The following is a 22763-nucleotide window of genomic DNA, read 5'->3' on the forward strand; positions in this document are numbered from 1 at the left end:
AATGCTAGTAGTAGGTCATTAGTAAAAAAGGAGAACAGTAGAGGGCTAAGACAGCTGCCTTGAAGAACAACCACACTCTACCTGGTTTACATTAGGGAGGCTTCCATTAAAGAAAACCCTCTGTGTTCTATTAGATAGGTAGCTATCAATCCACGATATGGCAGATAACATATCTTTTTCAGCAACATATTATGATCGATAATATAAGAAGCTGCATTGAAGTCTAACAACACAGCTCCTGTGTGATGGACTGGGTCGTACCACTATCATGTGGGTGCAGTAGTAGCTATAGATGTGTGATGGACCGGGTCGTACCACTATCATGCGGGGGTTGAAGAGGGCCAGGTCCAAGTTGTGGATTTCTGGGAAACAGCGGTAGTCCTCAGTCATCTCAGCGTATGACAGTCTGGGCTGCGTGGCCCTCTATGTGGACGCACAGACATACAGTCAAAGAGAACAGTGCACAAACACAGACACTCCTTCACTTCCTCTCTCCCCTAGACACACTGACTAACTCCTAGGTTATATTCATTAGTGCATAGCACAAAGTAGCAAAACGTAGCAAAACGTTTTGCAATGGAGAACAAAAATGAGAGTGAAGGTAGTTCCTCCACGGTTTCTTCCATTTGGTGCCTAATGAACACTAGGGCTGGGAATTGCCAGGGTCCTCACAATATGATATTATCACAATACTTTGGTGGGATACTATATGTATTGCGATTCTTTATGTCACACTATTTTATATATTGCGAATCGATACTCTGATTTTATTGTGATTCGATGTTCAAACATACTGCTCACTACATGTCTGCTGCAAAGGAACAAAAGGGCCATGAGTAAACAAGTTTTGAGCAGTCATGGAAATAAAAGTGCTGAAAACATGTTGGCTCACCATATAAAAAGAAGATTAAAATCACGATAAGATTAAGATAATCTTGCCATAATCTATTGTATAAATGTTTTCCCCCCATCACTAACTAATACGACCCTCATGAGGAGTGGGTTGGAACACTAACCGACTGGTTCTCTGTGTAGCAGACGCCACGGATGAGCAGGTTGACCAACTTGGGACCGCAAGATGATGCCGTGGAAGGTCAGAGGTCAGAAGCACTTTTCCATGGTACACTCCTCGCTAGGGGACTGGTCTGGAAACAGGTTAGGGTAGGGCACATGTCTGGAAAGATACACACAGAAACACACGTCAGCACAACATTTTCTCCAAATAAAAAACACCTGACTGACTCATCACAGTTAATGGGAACTATCTATGTTTTACCTGCTTCTCCTTCTAAACATGCTTGTTAATTAAATAGAGGGTGGGTCATTACCTGGTTTATGACTGCAGTAATGGGGTAAAGACATCAGTGCTAAGATATGGTTATGACTTCAGTGGATAGAACATACCATAGTATCTGTTTGGACACATCACCTAGTAGTCAAGCATTGTGTGTCTGCTATGTAGGTAACTCTGCACTCTTCTTGGGAACGGGAAGGTATGGGCATCTTCACACTTCTCACGGGAAACGAAGAAGATGTACCGATGTATACATTAAGACCTACATCAAGACTTAGAAGCCATATGTTTACATATTGACCAAGACATAAAGTAATCATATAAGGTTTGTTCCACCAATTTGGAGTCTTTTCAGAATTGGAAGTTGGTAAAAAAAATCAATCGAACTTGATTTCACCTCATTTTAACATTGTGTCATAAAGAGCACATGTTCAACTTCATTAAAAAAAAAAAAAAAATTCCCATCTACAAAATTACTATAGTAGTTTCAAGTTTAATTTGTCACATGCACAAGTACAGTGAAATGCTTAACTTTCAAGCCCTTCCCAAAAGTGCAGTATTCAATATCAAAATAGTATAACAAAAATAAAACAGAAGAAATAGGAAGAAGACAAAAACTAAAACAATATAGACTTTATACAGGGTCAGGGCCAGTACCACATTTACAATGTGCAGGGATACTGGAGTGTTTGAGATAGCTATGTACAGTATGGCAGCATTAGGAGAAAGTGACTGGTAGCAGGATCAATAATAATAATAATAACAGTAAACAGTATGGCAGCAGCATAAGTGGTGGGTGAGTGGGTGTGTGCGTGGTGGTGAGTGTGTGTATGTGTGGGTGTTGATTAATCAACAATCATTTTAGCAGAAGCGTAAGTGTGTGGCGTCAATAACGACTGTGTGACTGAGGGTGTACAGTATGTGAGTGTGCGCATGTGAGTATGTGTGTGTGCATGTGAGTAAGAGTGACAGTGAAGGTGTGTCAGAGTTGTGGCAGTCATTTTGCCAGCCGGTTATTGTCATGCAAAAGCATGAAAAAACCAAAAAACATTTAGCATCTCCAGGCCTTCAAGCATACAAGCTACGTACAAGCCACTGATGCACCTTTGGAACATCTACATTTAAAAAAGTATAATAAATCAATTTCATATACACCATCACAATAAATCCATAGTTTATTTTAGTATGAAGAAAATGTATTTTCCCAAAGAACAAAATATGAGTTGCGCTACTGTATGGTATCTGGCTATGGTCCATGCCATAGGATATAGGCTTGTTCATTTCGCTGACAAGATATGCTTATAAGTCTCGTGCCATTATTTTATACGTTATGATTTTACTTGAACAAAGCTGAATTGAAGCTGAATAAAATAGAAAGGATATTTCTCCCATTCTGGAGCGAGTGTGCATATGAAGTGGCTATGTTGAGCTAAAAGTGATCATTTGAAACAGGTCCTACACGCTAGATTTAGAGTTATTTGGCAACCTTAGTTGTGAATGATACAAACCTTAGAATGTTTTAGAAATCCAAACATAAATGGGCTGCGTGATGCGACTACAGGATATTGATGATTTGAGAAAGTCGCAAAAAGAGCTTGCGCTCTGCTCCTTGCCTCAGGCTGCACACTCTCTCTCACCAAGTTATCATATTTACACCCATCAGACTATTCTCAATTTAATCCTGTCTTTACTAATATGTAAAATAAGTTTCGATTTAGATGATCAAATTATCAAATGGACAGGGGGAGGGGGAAAAATACATGTAAGCTGTGTGTACTCAAATAGCGAATGGAGGCCACGTGTTTTCCCACCAGTCCGTTTTTCAATAATGCCTGGTAGGCTACTTCAGTTTTATAGCAGACCTGTGCTTCATATGAGCAGCTGAGAAATAAATATAACAACACTTATTTCACTCCACACGTCAACCACTATTTGAGGAGTATGCTCTCGCTGCCCGACAGGTGATATTCTACCCAAACTATCTATGCCATGGACTCTCCAACTCTGTTCCTGCAGCTACCCAGCGCTTAATTTGGGAAACCAAGTGAAATCTGTTTGGGAACATCGATAGTAACATGTTTATCTCAACAAAACATATTTCACTAAACTGTTGACAGCCCCTCTGCACGCTCAAGAAAGGAATAAAGGAAAGGAGATGGAAATGCATGGTGATGAGATATTCTGTATAGCTAAAGTTAATGTACCACCCAATTAATTATGAAAATATAGAAAAATCCCTATTAAGGACTACCTGTAAGCCGCCCTGCACAATCAATGAACCAACAGCATCGCCTAGGGCTATATGTACGCACGGTAATCTCCTTTCATGCACCCTGGGTATGCTTTTTTTGAATTTTACTGCGGTAATGACTCATGACTGACAGTGTGGCGGTAATACGATCACTGCAACAGCCCTAAGGTGTGTGCGTCTGAGTGGGTAGAAACCTGTGGATGGGCATAGAGTCAGTGTGGATAGTTTGTGGGAGAGCAGTAGTTGTTATCCATTTAACAGTCTTATGGCCAGGAGATAAGTTGTTTAGGAGTCTGTTGGTCTGAGCCTTGATGCACTGGTACCACCTGCCGGAAGGGAGCATGAAGAACAGTCCATGTCTGAGGTGGCTGGAGTCTTAGGCAATGTTTTGGGCCTTTTTCAGACACCGCATGGAATGTACGTCCTGGATGGCTGGGAGCTCACCAACAGAGATGCGTTGGGCCATCTACACCACTCTCTTCCAGTCGAGAGTGGTGCAGTTGCCATAACAGACGGTTATACAACCAGTCAGGATGGTGCAGCTGTAAAAGTACCTAAGGATCTGAGGGGCCATGCCAAATCGTTTCAGCCTACTGAAGGCGAAGAGGCACTGCCATGCCTTCTTCACGACTGTGCTGGTGCCAATTCCTCAGTGATGAGGACACCGAGAAATTTGACCCTCTCCACTGTGGACCCCCCATTTCTTGTATTCCACGATAAGCTCGTTGTAAATGGCTATTAAGTGCGAAATAAAGTAAAAGTCCAATGCAGTTGTTTTTATCTCAATAACAAATCATTTCTGGGTAACAATTAAGTACAGTACTCTGATTGTTTTCAATTAAAATTGACAAAAAAAATCTAATATTTGCTTCACAGCAGAAAGCAATTTCTCAATCAAGGAATTAGCTACAGTAGGACTGTCTGGGATTAGTCTGAGTGAGGAAGGGACAACTGAAAACTAGCTGTTATTTGGAACTCTTTCTTATAGAGGGTTGCCAGGTTGCATATGACGCCTCCTGGAAGCCATATTGGAAGATCACCACGTCAATTCTTCCAACAACAACAGCTGAGTGGCTACCCCAAGCTGCCTAAAATTAGTTGATTCATCACCATGGTACATTTCTGTTCAGTATTTGGCTGCTATAACAAGGCAGGAAAGACAACAGGATTTTTTAATTTTTTTTTAACAGATTACCCGCAATCATGAAACACCATGGCGATAAGACTCAAGAACTGTCTGAAAAACAAAGAAACCTTATTGTCAGTCAAGACCTGAACCCAGACAACTGTCAGTACAGGATCTGTTCCGACCATTTCATCACTGGTTAGTCTGATCGATTTATAGTTTAGTTTAGATGCTATGCTAACCAGGTGAAGACAACAAGACTAAGTTAGCCAACATTAGCTACCTAATAGCGTGTAGTCTAGCTATTAGCATGTGTCTCTCTCATAGGCTGCGCATGATTTTCAAGTTATGGGGAAGCAATTTTTTCCACCATAAAAATGTACCTTTATAATAAATCATTGCATGCATCTAATGTAAGCCTACTATTCCTAATGTGACGATTGGATAGTCATAATTTATTCAGATATAAATATAACTCAATCTAATCCTTGTACATGGCTGAGGGTGTAGTGGCATAGGTTAAATAAAAAAAGGTTAAAATAAATAAGGAAATAGGCATATAGGCTATATCAAAGATGTTTCTTTTCTTTCCTTTGCACAGGGAAAATGTGGCCTTTGATCAACACATTTCATGCAATTCTACAACACTTTATATGACTGGAGACATTAGCAGAATCCAGTGCCACTGGAATTTTGGAAAATAATGTCCTCCTCCTGGCTACAATGACGGCCTACCGGGGAACAGTGGGTTAACTGCCTTAGGATTTTTACCTTGTCAGCTCGGGGATTCGATCCAGCAACCTTTCAGTTACTGGTCCAACACTCTAACCACTAGGCTACCTGCTGCCCCATTTGTTGAGAACTCTAATCATAAAGTGGGACAATGTATGGCCATTACAGTCTAGAACAAAGGCCTCAATGGGATAGGACAACCTGCTGTGTTTACTATTGGTTCTTCCAGCCCAACAATAGATTTAATCTCTATATGACACTAAATCACCTGTATGAATTAAACACAACCAATCAAGAACCCTGATGCTGTAGGTTAATCAGCTATCCCACTGTAACGATGAGCAATGCTGCAGCAGCATCAGTTTCTACTTCTACTATTTCGCCCTTTTCCAGATATGAAAGGAGACATCCCTCAGTTAGACAAAATGGTTTTCATATGCTGTGCCTTGGTCAATCTGAATGATTCTGTTGTGCCATGAGGAGAGAGCACCTTCCCCCTTAAACAGAATGAAGGGTGCAGCAATAACTGCTGATTAAACAGAAACACAGTTTCACAGTACACATGTATGAATAAATGAATTGTAATTTGGAACATGTAAAATACTATTGTTTTATGACATTGTAAACATACTTTAATAATAGGCTATTTTGTTGTATTGTGTGTCATCTCTGCTTTGCCTTGCCTTATTAAATAAAATGTATTTCTTACAGCCTAACTATTTTTCTTTCTTTTACAATTTAAACAGATTTAGCATAGACAATGTAATTGTTGTGGTAGTCTTAGGCAAACCATCTTCATTATCACAGTGGCACATCCTGTCACACCCTGATCTGTTTCACCTGTCTTGTGCTGGTCTCCACCCCCTCCAGGTGTCGCCCATTTCCCCCATTATCACCTGTGCATTTATACCTGTGTTTTCTGTTTATCTGTTGCCAGTTTCTCTTGTCAAGCCTACCAGCGTGTTTTTCCGTACTCCTGTTCGCGTTAGTCCCTGTTTTCTACTTTTGACCATTCTGCCTGCCCTGACCCTGACTGCCGTTCAGTACCTTACGGACTCTGCACTGGATTACGGACCTCTGCCTGCCTGCTGTTCTGTACCTTATGGACTTTGCACTGGATTACTGACCTCTGCCTGTCATTTTGCCTTCCCCGTTTTGTTTATAAATTTCTGTGATTTGAACTGTCTGCATCTGGGTCTTATCCTGAGGTCTGATACCTCCAAGTGCCAGTCAGACCTTCTAGGAGAAAAGTATCTGACATTGAACTTTGTAGAAGTAGTTGTGTCTGTTTTTATGCTAAGGATCCAATCTCCTGCTTTGACATTTCACAGGGATTGGATTTGCACTAAACAATTTAATTTTTTATTGTTGTATTTTTCACCCCCAATTTTGTGGTAGCCAATTGGTAGTAGTTACAGTCTTGTCTCATCACTGCAACTCCGGTACGGACTCGGGAGAGACGAAGGTTGAGAGCCATGCGTCCTCCGAAAACAACCCAACCAAGCCGCACTGCTTCTTGACACAATGCCCGCTTAACCCGGAAGCCAGCCGCACCAATGTGTCGGAGGAAACACCGTACACCTGGCGACCGTGTCAGCGTGCACTGCGCCCAGCCTGCCACAGGAGTCGCTAGTGCACGATGGGACAAGGATATCCCTGCCGACCAAACCCTCCCTAACTCGGACGACGCTGAGCCAATTGTGCGCCGCCCCATGGGCCTGCCGGCTGCGACAGAGCCTGGACTCTAACCCAGAATCTCTAGTGGCACAGCTAGCACTGCAATGCAGTGCCTTAGACCACTGTGCCACTCGGGAGGCCAACAATTGTATATCAGCGTACAAAATCTAGTATAATGATGAGCCTAATATACATTGTCTATTGGTATCGCTTTTTAATTGAATACGTTGTTGAGCTATATGTTTTATGTAAACAATGTGTGAGGTAAGCTATTTTCTGCTTCAGATGTACAATGTCATGGGATGCATTGCAAATGCAATCATAAGGCTAATGCCGTCATACCGTAGGCCAGTGGTTCCCGACTCTGGTCTTCAAGTACCCCCAACAGTACACATTTATATTGTAGCCCTGGATAAGCACACCTGATTCAACTAATCATCAGGCCCTCCAATGAGTTGAATTAGGTATGTTGTCTGGGGCTATAACAAATGTGTGCTGCTGAGGGGACCCAAGGACCGGAGTTGCGTGCCATTATCAGCTGCAATATGGGTATGACTGACATCCTGAGAGTGACAAAACTAATTGGAGAGCTTGCAACTGAACAAAAAGGTCATGTTCATTTGAGAATACAACACAAACACATTTGAGACAGATTCCTTCCACCCTTTATTGCAGGATTGTGATCTGTGATTAATCAACATTGACTAGTTCATCTTGAATAATAGTTAACAATACAATTAACTTCAAAGAATCAGCACTTTATTACATATCATTTCAAAGTGTACAAGTAACCTAACTCAAAGATTAGACATCTTAGTAACAAGTAGGCTATTATTACGAAAGCATAAGGTAAACAAAAGCTGTGTTCGAATACTCATACTAACTGTACTATTTGTGACATGAATTGAGTATATGGTATGCTTATTGGTCATAGTATCGATTGTAGTTAGTATGCCAAAAGTTCCCGGATGTCGTACTAAATTCGCCAAAATATGAAGTATACACTCAGAGGACAATATTTCTGTACTTTAGGGCCCATAATGCAATTATTTAGGAAATGGGTGTGGCTTCACATCATTTTCAGATTTGAAGAAAATGGGGTGCTCAGTGGGGTGCTTTCGTAAATTCTCTCTGGCTATCTTCTCGTCTAAGTGTACCAGAGCGCAGAATAATGAATTTACGAGCGCTCAACACCCGTTGAATATGGCCGGTGTCAGTAAACGTCGGCAAAAAGGCATAAAAGTTTTGCCAGCAGCACAGTTATTCACCAACGCTCTGGATAACAAACTGCCTAACCAGCTCTGCTAGGGTGAGTAAAATGGTCAGAGTGGTCTCATAGCCAACGTTAGCTTGGGTGCTTGACTGCCGTTGTAAGATCAGAACACTCAAATCAACCCTACTCCTTGGCCAGAGCGTCCAGTGTGCGCTCCGAGAGCGAAACGCTCTGAATTTACAAACGGACAACGCTTTAACTTTACGGGCTCCCTCTGGCACTCCACATTGTATTTAAGAACACACCTGAAGTCGTAAAATGTCTAACTAATAATTTATGCTAACTAGCTAGCAAGAGGTTGCACAGCAACAGCATAAACTTCCGGTAGACAGGCGAAGAGCTAGTACGCTCAACTGAAAGCATACTGTTTGTTTACAGTATACTAAAATGAACTTATAGTATGTAGTATATACTCATTAAGTATGTAGTATACAGTATGTTAGTATGGGTATTCGAACACAGCTCTAGTCAATACCAGAGGTAGCCAACCTCGCTCCACTGATCCCTGATCTACCTGGTGAGTTAACTTCTATTCCAACCCAGCTATAACACACTTGATTATCAACTAATTAGGTTTGATAAATGGAATCAGGTGTGTTACTGCTGGGCTGGAACAGAAGCCTGCACACCCAGCAGGGTTGGCCTACTCCAGTTGTAATAGGTTTATACATTGTGTGTGTCTTTTTTAAATTGGATTTTTGTTTAAAACATTTGCTAAAGATGTACCCTTATTCTTTTGGGACTTTCATTGGGACCTTTCTCTTCATCTGCAGACAGGGTTTCACAGCTCTCCGTATCTGAGGACAGAAAACATCCCAAAGAAACAGGGATCATTATACTCAGAGATATAGCAACGTAATATTCAGTGCTCTCTGATTTGTCATTTTTTTTGCTAGAAGAATCTTTTCAAAATGTCCTCCCACAAAAGGTACATGCCCTATCCAGAGTAACCTAGTCTCCTTCTCTGACAGGTTTAGCTAATAATACATTGTTTATCATTTTCAAAATATATTTACTTACTTCTCCAACTCCATCTGTTTTCTGGGTCCTTAATAATGGGCAATCTTCCCCATGTTTCTGGTGGTAGAAAAACGCAGCCAGCCATATGGACGATTGGAGGACTTCCACCAGACTGACTCTGGTCTTCCAACACGGCATCTGGTGTGGTTGCTAGGTGATTTGTGATGCAACTGCAACCCCTTTATTGGTCTATTAACTAATTTACCGCCTAGTGACGACAGGCAGGCAAAAACTCCATCTGACCAAAACAGGATGAAATTTCAGATGGTCTTTTCAAACAGCTCTTACACTAAAAGGGCATTATAATTTTAAAAACTCGGTATATAAGACGCTTCTAGCCCCTTCTTATTAATGGTATGTTGCTTTTATACATGTCTTACTACTCGAAAGTCGTCTTAATACTCGATCAAAAAACTCGCGTGGCATGTTTTGTTTCTAAATGTCTTCGCAAGAGTGAAGGTTTCATCCGAGCCATTTTATACCGAGTGGCTAGGACAGGCAAGCCCCATACTATTGTGGAGGACTTAATTCTTCCTGCTGCCGTGGATATGGCTGGGACAATGTTGGGGGAAAAGGCCCAAAAAATGCCTTCATCAAACAACACTGTTTCACGACGCATTAGTGACATGGCAGGAGATGTTTTGAAACAACTACTGCTTTGTATACAAGCCTGTGAATTTTATGCATTATACAGCTGGATGAGTCAACAGATGTGGCGGGCCTGGCACAGCCCCGATACATGTCGTTACGTTTATGGGGGTGGGGGGTCAATTAAGGAAGACATCCTCTTCTGCAAACCACTGGAAACCAGGACAACAGGAGAGGATATTTTGAAAGTACTGGACAGCTTTGTGACATCAAATGGACTTTGGTGGTCAAGATGCGTTGGTATCTGTACTGATGGCGCAAAAGCCATGACAGGGAGACATAGTGAAAATGGTTAACTTCATTAAAGCAAGGCCCCTGAACTCTCGTGTATTTTCTGCATTATGCAATGATAATGGGCAGCGACCATGTAACGCTTTTTCACCATACAGACGTGCGCTGGTTATCAAGGGTCAAAGTATTGACCCTTTTTTAATTGAGGGACAAGCTTAAAGTTTTCTTTACTGACCATCATTTTCACTTGTCTGACTGCTTGCATGATGACGAGTTTCTCACATGACTGGCCTATCTGGGTGATGTTTTTTCTCGCCTGAATGATTTGAATCTATGACAGGGACTCTCCGCAACTATATTCAATGTGCGGGATAAAATTGAGGCTATGATTAAGAAGTTGGAGCTCTTCGACTCACTGGAGCTCGACGACTCACTGCGAGCTCACAGAACAGGGCTCCGGGCAGCCGAGCGGAAATGGAGGAAAACTCGCCTCCCTGCGGACCTGGCATCCTTTCACTCCCTCCTCTCTACATTCTCCTCTTCTGTCTCTGCTGCTAAAGCCACTTTCTACCACTCTAAACTCCAAGCATCTGCCTCTAACCCTAGGAAGCTCTTTGCTACCTTCTCCTCCCTCCTGAATCCTCCTCCCCCTCCCCCCCCTCCTCCCTCTCTGCGGATGACTTCGTCAACCATTTTGAAAAGAAGGTTGACGACATCCGATCCTCGTTTGCTAAGTCAAACGACACTGCTGGTCCTGCTCACACTGCCCTACCCTGTGCTTTGACCTCTTTCTCCCCTCTCTCTCCAGATGAAATCTCGCGTCTTGTGACGGCCGGCCGCCCAACAACCTGCCCACTTGACCCTATCCCCTCCTCTCTTCTCCAGACCATTTCCGGAGACCTTCTCCCCTACCTCACCTCGCTCATCAACTCATCCTTGACCGCTGGCTACGTCCCTTCCGTCTTCAAGAGAGCGAGAGTTGCACCCCTTCTGAAAAAACCTACACTCGATCCCTCCGATGTCAACAACTACAGACCAGTATCCCTTCTTTCCTTTCTCTCCAAAACTCTTGAACGTGCCGTCCTTGGCCAGCTCTCTTGCTATCTCTCTCAGAATGACCTTCTTGATCCTAATCAGTCAGGTTTCAAGACTGGGCATTCAACTGAGACTGCTCTTCTCTGTGTCACGGAGGCTCTCCGCACTGCTAAAGCTAACTCTCTCTCCTCTGCTCTCATCCTTCTAGACCTATCTGCTGCCTTTGATACCGTGAACCATCAGATCCTCCTCTCCACCCTCTCCGAGCTGGGCATCTCCGGCGCCGCCCACGCTTGGATTGCGTCCTACCTGACAGGTCGCTCCTACCAGGTGGCGTGGCGAGAATCTGTCTCCGCACCACGTGCTCTCACCACTGGTGTCCCCCAGGGCTCTGTTCTTGGCCCACTCCTATTCTCGCTATACACCAAGTCACTTGGCTCTGTCATATCCTCACATGGTCTCTCATATCATTGCTATGCAGATGACACACAATTAATCTTCTCCTTTCCCCCTTCTGACAACCAGGTGGCGAATCGCATCTCTGCATGTCTGGCAGACATATCAGTGTGGATGACGGATCACCACCTCAAGCTGAACCTCGGCAAGACGGAGCTGCTCTTCCTCCCGGGGAAGGACTGCCCGTTCCATGATCTCGCCATCACGGTTGACAACTCCCTTGTGTCCTCCTCCCAGAGTGCTAAGAGCCTTGGCGTGACCCTGGACAACACCCTGTCGTTCTCCACCAACATCAAGGCGGTGACCCGATCCTGTAGGTTCATGCTCTACAACATTCGCAGAGTACGACCCTGCCTCACACAGGAAGCGGCGCAGGTCCTAATCCAGGCACTTGTCATCTCCCGTCTGGATTATTGCAACTCGCTGTTGGCTGGGCTCCCTGCCTGTGCCATTAAACCCCTACAACTCATCCAGAACGCCGCAGCCCGTCTGGTGTTCAACCTTCCCAAGTTCTCTCACGTCACCCCGCTCCTCCGCTCTCTCCACTGGCTTCCAGTCGAAGCTCGCATCCGCTACAAGACCATGGTGCTTGCCTACGGAGCTGTGAGGGGAACGGCACCTCCGTACCTTCAGGCTCTGATCAGGCCCTACACCCAAACAAGGGCACTCCGTTCATCCACATCTGGCCTGCTCGCCTCCCTACCTCTGAGGAAGCACAGTTCCCGCTCAGCCCAGTCAAAACTGTTCGCTGCTCTGGCACCCCAATGGTGGAACAAGCTCCCTCACGACGCCAGGACAGCGGAGTCAATCACCACCTTCCGGAGACACCTGAAACCCCACCTCTTCAAGGAATACCTGGGATAGGATAAAGTAATCCTTCTAACCCCCCCCTTAAAAGATTTAGATGCACTATTGTAAAGTGGTTGTTCCACTGGATATTATAAGGTGAATGCACCAATTTGTAAGTCGCTCTGGATAAGAGCGTCTGCTAAATGACTTAAATGTTAATGTTAATGCATTAACAAGGACAACACACAGGTCTTTCCATTATTGTATGCAAATGAACTCAAGCTTACGGACAATGTCAAATGTGATTTAGCGAAGCGCCTGAGTTAGCTCAATTATCCAGGTACTTTCCCGAAACGGACGACACAAACAACGGGATTCGTTATCCCTTTCATGCCCTGCCTCCAGTCCACTTACCAATATCTGAACAAGAGAGCCTCATCGAAATTGCAACAAGTGGTTCTGAGAAAATTTAATTTAATCAGAAGCCACTGCCAGATTTCTGGATAGGGGTGCGCTCAGAGTATCCTGCCTTGGCAAATCGAGCTGTTAAGACACTGATGCCCTTTGCAACCACGTACCTATGTGAGAGTGGATCCTCGGCCCTCACTAGCATGAAAACTAAATACAGGCACAGACTGTGTAGAAAATTATTTAAGACTGAGACTCTCTCCAATACAACCCAACATTGCAGAGTTACATTGCCATTCAAAAGTATGCACCCCCTTGGCGTTTTTTCCTATTTTGTTGCATTACAACCTGTAATTTCAATAGATTTTTATTTGGATTTCATGTAATGGACATACACAAAATAGTCAAAATTGGTGAAGTGAAATGAAACTTAATTTTTTTTTTTTATTCAAAACTGAAAACTAAATAAGATCTGGTGCAACCAATTACCTTCAGAAGTCACATAATTAATTAAATAAAGTCCACCTGTGTGCAATCTAAGTGTCACATGATCTGTCACATGATCTCAGTATATATACACCTGTTCTGAAAGGCCCCAGAGTCTGCAACACCACTAAGCAAGGGGCACCACCAAGCAAGCAGCACTATGAAGACCAAGGAGCTCTCCAAACAGGTCAGGGACAAAGTTGTGAAGAAGTACAGATCAGGGTTGGGTTATAAAAAAAGATCTGAAACTTTGAACATCCCACAGAGCACCATTAAATCCATTATTAAAAAATGGAAAGAATATGGCACCACAACAAACCTGCCAAGAGAGGGCCGCCCACCAAAACTCACGGACCAGGCAAGGAGGGCATTAATCAGAGAGGCAACAAAGAGACCAAAGATAACCCTGAAGGACCTGTAAAGCTCCACAGCGGAGATTGAAGTATCTGTCCATAGGACCACTTTAAGCCGTACACTCCAAAGAGCTGGGCTTTACGGAAGAGTGGCCAGAAAAAAGCCATTGCTTAACAAAAATGAGCAAACACGTTTGGTGTTCACCAAAAGACATGTGGGAGACTCCCCAAACATATGGAAGAAGGTACTCTGGTCAGATGAGACTAAAATGTTGCTTTATGGACATCAAGGAAAAAGCTATGTCTGGCACAAACCCAACACCTCTCATCACCCCGAGAAGACCATCCCCACAGTGAAGCATGGTGGTGGCAGCATCATGCTGTGGGGATGTTTTTCACTAGCAGGGACTGGTCAGGGAAACTGGTCCGAATTGAAGGAATGATGGATGGCGCTAAATACAGGGAAATTCTTGAGGGAAACCTGTTTCAGTCTTCCAGAGATTTCAGACTGGGATGGGGGTTCACTTTCCAGCAGGAACCCATCCAACTTGAAGGAGCTGGAGCAGTTTTGCCTTGAAGAATGGGCAAAAATCCCAGTGGTTAGAATCTATTTTAATTCAAGGTTGTAAGGCAACAAAATAGGAAAAATGTATACTTTCGCAAGCCACTGTATGTGCATCCTTTCAAGCACACCCCTTCTCATTAACCTGTGGTGAGTTATTCACAATTCTTTATGAACAAATAAGGATTTATATGTAAGATGGCTAAATAAAGAGCAAAATTATTGATTATTATTTGTGCCGTGGTCCTATAAGAACTCTTTGTCACTTCCCACGAGCCGGGTTGTGACAAAAACTCACACTCATTCTTATGTTTAATAAATTTATCATATAGTGTGTGTGTGGCAGGCTTACAATGATGGCAAAAAAACATTTGAGAGTGCGTTGACCCTGGTGCTAGAGGGGGTACACAGTTGGGAGGTTGAATGTTTGAAGGGGTACGGGACTATAAAAAGTTTGGGAACTACTGGTGTAGACAAAGAATAGCTCTCCAGTAGGTGTACCCAAACATTCAAGGTCCATTTTCTCAAAAGTGGGGTTCCAAGTTTAGAAACGTACAAAGCAGAATTACTTTCCCATTGTTCCTCAACTGTAGTGTATGATATACCATTTGCTAGCTCTGAGTACTTTTATTCAATGTAAATAACACAATTTCAAATTTTGGGACATAAGACTGAATCGAGCTGGTTAGTCATGTGATCGAGCTGGCCTTGCTTCCCCCCCCCTCTCCCGCATCACTTTATACACAGAAGATCTCCACTAAACATGGAATCACATGGTTTATCCATCTCTTTGTGACTGCCGATAACTTCAAAACAAAGTTGACTACAAATATAAAAGGATCATCGCTTTCACATGGGGATCATAGCATTCACATGGATTCACCTGATCACGTCTGTCATGGAAAGAGCAGGTATTCCTAATGTTTTGCACACTCAGTGTATATACTCTTGCTGCAAGTTTCCAATAAAAACACCATCCTTGTTTTGGGTGTGTATCCATGCTATACAGAAGAACCAATCTATTTTGTATTTTTATAATAAGGTCCTGCAGGCTTTACCCTCCCATGATTTAGATTGCTTTCTGCCTATGGCCTAATAAGGTTTCAAGGAGGGAAAAGTTTTGAATTTGCTGTTCTTGTAGCATTTTTCTATGTTTGAACATTTAAGTCAGAGGTAAATACAGTGCCTTCAGAAAGTATTCATACCTCTTGACTTACTGCACATTTTGTTGTGTTACAACCTGAATTAAAAATAGATTAAATTGTTTTTTACTCTCACCCATCCATCTACACAAAATTCCCCTGCAAATTTATTGAACATGAAATACATGTTAGAATCACCTTTGGCAGCGATTACAGCTGTGCGTCTTTCTGGGTAAGTCTGTAAGAGCTTTGCACACCTGGATTGTGCAACATTTGCACATTATTCTGAAAAAAATATTCAAGCTCTGTCAAATTGGTTGTTGATCATTGCTAGACAGCCATTTTCAAGTCTTGCCGTAGATTTTCTAGCTGATTTAAGTCAAAACTGTAACTAGGCCACTCTGGACCATTCAATGTCGTCTTGGTAAGCAACTCCAGGGTATATTTGGCCTTGTGTTTCAGGTTATTGTCCTGCTAAAAGGTGAATGTCTCCCAGTGTCTGTTGGAAAGCAGACTGAACCAGGTTTTCCTCAAGGATTTTGCCTGTGCTTAGCTCTATTCCGTTTATTCTTTATCCTAAACAACTCCCTAGTCCTTGCCAAAGACAAGCATACCCACAACAGGATGCAGCCACCATCATGCTTGAAAACATGAAGAGTGGTACTCATGTGTTGTGTTGGATTTGCCCCAAACATAACCATATGTATTTGACATGAATATTTTTATTCTTTACAGGCTTCCTTTTCACTGTCATTTAGGTTAGTGGATCCATCCTCAATTCTCTCTTATCACAGCCATTCAACTCTGTAACTGTTTAAAAGTCACCATTTGCCTCATGGTGAAATCCCTGAGCGGTTTCCCTCCTCTCCGGTAACTGAGTATTACGCCTTTATCTTTGTAGTGATTGGGTGTATTAATACACAATCCAAAGTGTATTTAATAAATTCACTGCTTGATTGAGGGACATTACAGATAATTGCATTTGTGGGGTACAGAGATTAGGTGGTCATAAAAAAGTCATGTTAAACACTATTATTGGACAGAGTGAGTATATGCAACTTATTATGTGACTTGTTAAGCAGGTTTTTACAACCTGAACTTATTTTGGCTTGCCATAAGAAAGGGGTTGAATACTTATTGACTCAAGACATTTCAGCTTTTAATTTTTTATTAATTTGTCAATTTCCAATTTTACATTATGCAGTATTGTGTATAGGCCAGTGACACAGAATCTAAATGTAATCAATTTTAAATTCAGGCTATAACACAACAAAATGTGGAGAAAGTCAATGGGTGTGAACATTTTCTGAAGGTACTGTATGCTTGAAGGTTAAATGAATGTTTAATAACATTTCCAGAGAAAACTAAGACATCTTTTAGCATCCATAGAATTTTTGTGAATTTGTCTTCATAGCATCAATCGGACCTTGTATTCATAGCAGATAATATTCTAATTTCTGGTGACTTTAATATTCACATGGAAAAGCCCACAGACCCACTCCAAAAGGCTTTCGGAGCCATCATCGACTCAGTGGGTTTTGTCCAACATGTCTCCGGACCTACTCACTGCCACAGTCATACTCTGGACCTAGTTTTGTCCCACGGAATAAATGTTGGGGATCTTAATGTTTTTCCTCATAATCCTGGACTATAAGACCACCATTTTATTACGTTTGCAATCGCAACAAATAATCTGCTCAGACCCCAACAAAGGAGCATCAAAAGTCGTGCTATAAATTCTCAGACAACCCAAAGATTCCTTGATGCCCTTCCAGACTCCCTCTGCCTACCCAAGGATGTCAGAGGACAAAAATCAGTTAACCACCTAACTGAGGAACTCAATTTAACCTTGCGCAATACCCTAGAGGCAGTTGCACCCCTAAAAACATTTGTCATAAGAAACTAGCTCCCTGGTATACAGAAAATCCCAAGCTCTGAAGCAAGCTTCCAGAAAATTGGAACGGAAATGGCGCCACACCAAACTAGAAGTCTTCCGACTACCTTGGAAAGACAGTACATTTACATTTACATTTAAGTCATTTAGCAGACGCTCTTATCCAGAGCGACTTACAAATTGGTGCATTCACCTTATAATATCCAGTGGAACAACCACTTTACAATAGTGCATCTAAATCTTTAAGGGGGGGTTAGAAGGATTACTTTATCCTATCCCAGGTATTCCTTGAAGAGGTGGGGTTTCAGGTGTCTCCGGAAGGTGGTGATTGACTCCACTGTCCTGGCGTCGTGAGGGAGCTTGTTCCACCATTGGGGTGCCAGAGCAGCGAACAGTTTTGACTGGGCTGAGCGGGAACTGTGCTTCCTCAGAGGTAGGGAGGCGAGCAGGCCAGAGGTGGATGAACGGAGTGCCCTTGTTTGGGTGTAGGGCCTGATCAGAGCCTGAAGGTACGGAGGTGCCGTTCCCCTCACAGCTCCGTAGGCAAGCACCATGGTCTTGTAGCGGATGCGAGCTTCGACTGGAAGCCAGTGAAGAGAGCGGAGGAGCGGGGTGACGTGAGAGAACTTGGGAAGGTTGAACACCAGACGGGCTGCGGCGTTCTGGATGAGTTGTAGGGGTTTAATGGCACAGGCAGGGAGCCCAGCCAACAGCGAGTTGCAATAATCCAGACGGGAGATGACAAGTGCCTGGATTAGGACCTGCGCCGCTTCCTGTGTGAGGCAGGGTCGTACTCTGCGAATGTTGTAGAGCATGAACCTACAGGATCGGGTCACCGCCTTGATGTTGGTGGAGAACGACAGGGTGTTGTCCAGGGTCACGCCAAGGCTCTTAGCACTCTGGGAGGAGGACACAAGGGAGTTGTCAACCGTGATGGCGAGATCATGGAACGGGCAGTCCTTCCCCGGGAGGAAGAGCAGCTCCGTCTTGCCGAGGTTCAGCTTGAGGTGGTGATCCGTCATCCACACTGATATGTCTGCCAGACATGCAGAGATGCGATTCGCCACCTGGTTGTCAGAAGGGGGAAAGGAGAAGATTAATTGTGTGTCATCTGCATAGCAATGATATGAGAGACCATGTGAGGATATGACAGAGCCAAGTGACTTGGTGTATAGCGAGAATAGGAGTGGGCCAAGAACAGAGCCCTGGGGGACACCAGTGGTGAGAGCACGTGGTGCGGAGACAGATTCTCGCCACGCCACCTGGTAGGAGCGACCTGTCAGGTAGGACGCAATCCAAGCGTGGGCGGCGCCGGAGATGCCCAGCTCGGAGAGGGTGGAGAGGAGGATCTGATGGTTCACGGTATCAAAGGCAGCAGATAGGTCTAGAAGGATGAGAGCAGAGGAGAGAGAGTTAGCTTTAGCAGTGCGGAGAGCCTCCGTGACACAGAGAAGAGCAGTCTCAGTTGAATGCCCAGTCTTGAAACCTGACTGATTAGGATCAAGAAGGTCATTCTGAGAGAGATAGCAAGAGAGCTGGCCAAGGACGGCACGTTCAAGAGTTTTGGAGAGAAAGGAAAGAAGGGATACTGGTCTGTAGTTGTTGACATCGGAGGGATCGAGTGTAGGTTTTTTCAGAAGGGGTGCAACTCTCGCTCTCTTGAAGACGGAAGGGACGTAGCCAGCGGTCAAGGATGAGTTGATGAGCGAGGTGAGGTAGGGGAGAAGGTCTCCGGAAATGGTCTGGAGAAGAGAGGAGGGGATAGGGTCAAGTGGGCAGGTTGTTGGGCGGCCGGCCGTCACAAGACGCGAGATTTCATCTGGAGAGAGAGGGGAGAAAGAGGTCAAAGCACAGGGTAGGGCAGTGTGAGCAGGACCAGCAGTGTCGTTTGACTTAGCAAACAAGGATCGGATGTCGTCAACCTTCTTTTCAAAATGGTTGACGAAGTCATCCGCAGAGAGGGAGGAGGGGGGGAGGGGGAGGAGGATTCAGGAGGGAGGAGAAGGTAGCAAAGAGCTTCCTAGGGTTAGAGGCAGATGCTTGGAGTTTAGAGTGGTAGAAAGTGGCTTTAGCAGCAGAGACAGAAGAGGAAAATGTAGAGAGGAGGGAGTGAAAGGATGCCAGGTCCGCAGGGGAGGCGAGTTTTCCTCCATTTCCGCTCGGCTGCCCGGAGCCCTGTTCTGTGAGCTCGCAGTGAGTCGTCGAGCCACGGAGCAGGAGGGGAGGACCAAGCCGGCCTGGAGGATAGGGGACAGAGGAAATCAAAGGATGCAGAGAGGGAGGAGAGGAGGGTTGAGGAGGCAGAATCAGGAGATAGGTTGGAGAAGGTTTGAGCAGAGGGAAGAGATGATAGGATGGAAGAGGAGAGAGTAGCGGGAGAGAGAGAGCGAAGGTTGGGACGGCGCAATACCATCCGAGTAGGGGCAGAGTGAGAAGTGTTGGATGAGAGCGAGAGGGAAAAGGATACAAGGTAGTGGTCGGAGACTTGGAGGGGAGTTGCAATGAGATTAGTGGAAGAACAGCATCTAGTAAAGATGAGGTCAAGTGTATTGCCTGCCTTGTGAGTAGGGGGGGAAGGTGAGAGGGTGAGGTCGAAAGAGGAGAGGAGTGGAAAGAAGGAGGCAGAGAGGAATGAGTCGAAGGTAGACGTGGGGAGGTTAAAGTCACCCAGAACTGTGAGAGGTGAGCCATCCTCAGGAAAGGAACTTATCAAGGCGTCAAGCTCATTGATGAACTCTCCAAGGGAACCTGGAGGGCGATAAATGATAAGGATGTTAAGCTTGAAAGGGCTGGTAACTGTGACAGCATGGAATTCAAATGAGGAGATAGACAGATGGGTCAGGGGAGAAAGAGAGAATGTCCACTTGGGAGAGATGAGGATTCCAGTGCCACCACCCCGCTGGCTCGATGCTCTAGGGGTATGCGAGAACACGTAGTCAGACGAGGAGAGAGCAGTAGGAGTAGCAGTGTTATCTGTGGTAATCCATGTTTCCGTCAGCGCCAGGAAGTCTAGGGACTGGAGGGTAGCATAGGCTGAGATGAACTCAGCCTTGTTGGCCGCAGACCGGCAGTTCCAGAGGCTGCCGGAGACCTGGAACTCCACGTGGGTCGTGCGGCGCTGGGACCACCAGGTTAGAGTGGCAGCGGCCACGCGGTGTGGAGCGTTTGTATGGCCTGTGCAGAGGAGAGAGAACAGGGATAGACAGACACATAGTAGACAAGCTACAGAAGAGGCTACGCTAATGCAAAGGAGATTGGAATGACAAGTGGACTACACGTCTCGAATGTTCAGGAAGTTAAGCTTACGTTGCAAAAATCTTATTGACTAAAATGATACAGTACTGCTGGCTGGTGGAGTAGGCTAGCTAGCAGTGGCTGCGTTGTTGACTATGAACGTGTAGCTGGCTAGGTAACCTCGATAGTTTCAGTACTACACCTTGTCATGATACAAAGCAACTTTGTAGCTAGCTAGCTAACATAACACTAATCAAGACGTTCCTTGTAATGTATTTAGTTTCTACAATGCTGCTCGTCGGTAATAGTTGGCTGGGTTAGGAAAAATGGCGTCGCGGGGGACGGAAATAGCTGGCTAGCTAACCTCGATGGCTGGCTTGCTAACAATTATCAAGCTATGACAGTACCGTGCAGTATCAATGAGCCCTCACTGCTGCTCAATCATCCTATTTTTCAAACTTAATTGATGAAAATAAGAACAATACGACATTTATTTTTGATACTGTTGCAAAGCTAACTAAAAAGCAGCATTCCCCAAGAGAGGCTGGCTTTCACTTCAGCAGTAATAAATTCACAAACTTCTTTGAGGAAAAGATCATGATCATTAGAAAGCAAATTACGGATTCCTCTTTAAATCTGCGTATTCCTCCAAAGCTCAGTTGTCCTGAGTCTGCACAACTCTGCCAGGACCTAGGATCAAGGGAGACACTCAAGTGTTTTAGTACTATATCTCTTGACACAATGATGAAAATAATCATGGCCGCTAAACCTTCAAGCTGCATACTGGACCCTATTCCAACTATTGAAAGAGCTACTTCCTGTGCTTGGCCCTCCCAAGTTGAACATAATAAACGGCTCTCTATCCACCGGATGTGTACCAAACTCACTAAAAATGGCAGTAATAAAGCCTCTCTTGAAAAAGCCAAAACCTTGACCCAGAAAATATAAAAAACTAAAATCAGCCTATATCAAATCTCCCATTCCTCTCAAAAATGTTAGAAAAAGCTGTTGCACAGCAACTCACTGCCTTCCTGAAGACAAACAATGTATACGAAATGCTTCAGTCTGGTTTTAGACCCCATCATAGCACTGAGGCTGCACTTGTGAAGGTGGTAAATGACCTTTTAATGGCGTCAGACTGAGGCTTTGCATCTGTCCTCGTGCTCCTAGACCTTAGTGCTGCTTTTGATATCATCGATCACCACATTCTTTTGGAGAGATTGGAAACCCAAATTGGTCTATACGGACAAGTTCTGGCCTGGTTTAGATCTTATCTGTCGGAAAGATATCAGTTTGTCTCTGTGAATGGTTTGTCCTCTGACAAATCAACTGCACATTTCGGTGTACCTCAAGGTTCCGTTTTAGGACCACTATTGTTTTCACTATATATTTTACCTCTTGGGGATGTCATTCAAAAACATAATGTTAACTTTCACTGCTATGCAGATGACACACAGCTGATCTTTTCAATGAAACATGGTGAAGCCCCAAAATTGCCCTCGCTGGAAGCCTGTGTTTCAGACATAAGGAAGTGGATGGCTGCAAACTTTCTACTTTTAAACTCGGACAAAACAGAGATGCTTGTTCTAGGTCCCAAGAAACAAAGAGATCTTCTGTTGAATCTGACAATTAATCTTGATGGTTGTACAGTCGTATCAAATAAAACTGTGAAGGACCTCGGCGTTACTCTGGACCCTGATCTCTCTTTTGACGAACATATCAAGACTGTTTCAAGGACAGCTCTTTTCCATTTACGTAACATTGCAAAAATCTGAAATTTTCTGTCCAAAAATGATGCAGAAAAATTAATCCATGCTTTTGTTACTTCTAGGTTAGACTACTGCAATGCTCTACTTTCCGGCTACCCGGATAAAGCACTAAATAAACTTCAGTTAGTGCTAAATACGGCTGCTAGAATCCTGACTAGAACCAAAAAATTTGATCATATTACTCCAGTGCTAGCCTCCCTACACTGGCTTCTTGTTAAGGCAAGGGCTGATATCAAGGTTTTACTGCTAACCTACAAAGCATTACATGGGCTTGCTCCTACCTATCTTTCCGATTTGGTCCTGCTGTACATACCTACACGTACGCTACGGTCACAAGACGCAGGCCTCCTAATTGTCCCTAGAATTTCTAAGCAAACAGCTGG

The 22763-nt window shown here is 44.1% G+C and overlaps 1 pseudogene; it reads right to left on the reverse strand.

Annotated features, from left to right (window-relative positions):
* Positions 1-22763, reverse strand: part of LOC106572288 (chloride transport protein 6-like) — a 63393-nt pseudogene that overhangs the window by 8125 nt on the left and 32505 nt on the right.

Source organism: Salmo salar, chromosome ssa15, assembly GCF_905237065.1.
Source record: "Salmo salar chromosome ssa15, Ssal_v3.1, whole genome shotgun sequence".
In the NCBI taxonomy this organism is placed as follows: Eukaryota; Metazoa; Chordata; class Actinopteri; order Salmoniformes; family Salmonidae; genus Salmo; species Salmo salar.